Below are 2,404 nucleotides of genomic sequence, written 5' to 3'. Positions count from 1 at the left end.
TTGAACTCCATACAAACGGCGCTATGTCTGAGTGATATAATTATTAATCCCGCAGCCATGCCGGCGAGTTGGAGTGGAAAAATAAATTATAATAAGTAAATGTAGCCTCTGAAACTTTCCCAAATTCAGAACGCTGTTATAAATTAACCAAATTTATTGTTGTCTCGCTTGTATTATTTAACTTTATAAGAACACAACTAAATGAACATTACGATAATAAATTCCCCCAGTCTCGTAGTTTCTGTACGGCCTGAAACTACGGAATTTATTTCTTATGGAATACTTTTCTTGAGGGATACTCATAACTCCTTTTATCTTATTTATGATTTCTTCTGCTTTATTTTGTGATGATGTGGTGAAAAAAAACGGACATTTACGATCTCGTATTGCGACGAAAATATCTAACAGGGCACTCTCCACATTAAACTCTGCTTGAGATGCAATAATGATATTTGCTTGCTTATACAAATTTGTGCGCATACAATTCTCATATGACACACAAGCATTTTCAAAATAAAGCTGTTTATTTGAATTGCAGCATATTCAACAAACATTGTAGTATCCATTCCACTCACAATCTGTTTCTGGTCCTATCAATATAACTCTTAATTCCTTAATTACAATTCTAAAATTTCTATATTTACTGCAAGAATGCATGAAAAGCTCCCACGATGGTAAACCCGTTATATCTACTGAACTCACATCTATGATATGTACAATAAAGAGATATTTTGGTGTTTAGTAAACCTATTTCTATTTTATAAATTTCTGTTACATCAAGTAAATGTTCGAATTGCATTAACTCGTCATACAGTGTCAATGAAGCTGACATATTCCGAATAGATGTAAGACATCTCAGACCAAGTTTCTAAATTTCGTTTTCTATATTTTTTAATGTATATATTAGCAAATGTAAACATGTCATCAAAACCTATTTTCATTATGGAAAACTTTATTTTTTGTGAATATGACTTTATGTTAGTGTTGTTGATAATTGAAATATTCAAGTTCAACAATACCAGTAAGTCTGTGCACATAGATTTGTGTTTTTCTTGAAATTTTAAATAGTGTTTGTCACAATAATTGGCGGAATAGCAGATGTTGCAGGTTCGTAGGTTACTCTGTAGGTAACAAATGAGGCATAATTTTGCGCACATCATCATCTCTATCTCGTATGACTTTAGATCACGTGATATTTTCATTTGAATTCCTTGCATAAATATCTCTCGAGACGACCTCTATTCTTCATCTGAGTTAAAACGACGTGCTCTCGTCCCAATCTTCTGTTCTTGCGTTTGCCATAATGACACAGACTTCCAGACATGCGTTTGCCATAATGACACAGACATGCGAACTTTTATGTATCATTTGCTGCTCATTGCCACAATAAAAGACCATGCCGTACGAATCACATGTGATTAATTCGTCTTGGCTACTTGACTTCTTACAGACATGGCAGATGTTCGGTTTAAAAAATTGATTATAATTATATTCTGTGTATGATTTTCTAACTAAACGCAGACGTTTAGTTATATCGGATATAATATACTTATGCAATTGATAATTTATACTAACTTTAATCGTTATATTCACTTAGAAATAATGCTGGTTATTTGAGCGAACATAATAATTCTGTACACAACAATTCTGTACACAAATTCAATTTAGATGTTCAGTTGATGATAGCCCGAAGGACACTAATAATAGATTCATGTATATTTTCGAATACTCTGTGATTTACTGACAGTATATATTGTAACTGGTGAAATAACAGTTTCCTACAGCCATTAGCACGTATAATATTTACATGCGTTGATCTGGAATATTATACGTATATACTATACGGCAATTACTCAACTATAATCCGTGCAACACATATATACATTAAGTGAATAATAAAATAACTAATCTTAACATAATTGCACAAACATATGTAATATTTATTTATATAAAAAATGTGGTGCATATATATTAATTAATTAATTATTGCTATCAAAAAAATTATTCTGTTCTTCTTATAAGGATATTTAAATTTTGCTTTGAAATTCACTTACACACAAATTCATTTTCAAAGCAGACATGAACACATATACAAAAAGGCCTCTATAATGTTTGCTCATAATAATTAGTCATAATAATCAGTTTATCATAATAATTAGTGGTCTGAGAAATTGCAACTTCAAAGTTCTGAAATAGTATATCTTGCCTACTATGCAAGATATTACAAAATTATTTCACATTAACGATATAATAATCATTAAACCGAGACTAAACCTCTATAACATATATTACGCATTTTCAAAGGAAAAAAAATTCAAGGCAATATATTTGACAATGACTGTATATTTTATCAACAAAGAGAGATTAGTTATACTCGCATACTATCAAATTTACATGTAATAAT

The 2,404-nt window shown here is 30.5% G+C and overlaps 3 protein-coding genes across 12 annotated transcripts in view; all 3 read right to left on the bottom strand.

Moving 5' to 3' along the window:
• LOC116842921 (serine-rich adhesin for platelets-like) overlaps positions 1-2,404 on the bottom strand; it is a 261,954-nt gene that overhangs the window by 148,833 nt on the left and 110,717 nt on the right. The window lies entirely within an intron of this gene.
• The window catches only part of LOC116842927, a 34,124-nt gene that overhangs the window by 25,266 nt on the left and 6,454 nt on the right, over positions 1-2,404 (bottom strand). The gene's annotated exons all lie outside the window — the stretch shown is intronic.
• The window catches only part of LOC116842929, a 21,953-nt gene that overhangs the window by 16,990 nt on the left and 2,559 nt on the right, over positions 1-2,404 (bottom strand). Inside the window, exon 3 of one of the 3 annotated variants that reach the window (XM_032812820.1) lies at positions 72-2,274. The exons of the other annotated variants lie outside the window; for them this stretch is intronic. The gene's annotated coding sequence lies outside the window, so the exon portion shown is untranslated. Of the gene's footprint in view, positions 1-71; positions 2,275-2,404 lie in introns of those variants that run through there. 3 annotated transcript variants of the gene reach the window in all.

The sequence above is a fragment of the Odontomachus brunneus genome, unplaced genomic scaffold (assembly GCF_010583005.1).
Source record: "Odontomachus brunneus isolate Ranch 3 - 2012 unplaced genomic scaffold, Obru_v1 Obru_scaffold_028, whole genome shotgun sequence".
Lineage (NCBI taxonomy): Eukaryota > Metazoa > Arthropoda > Insecta > Hymenoptera > Formicidae > Odontomachus > Odontomachus brunneus.
Note: the sequence above shows the minus strand (reverse complement) of the source record. Positions and strands in the feature narration are given on the sequence as shown.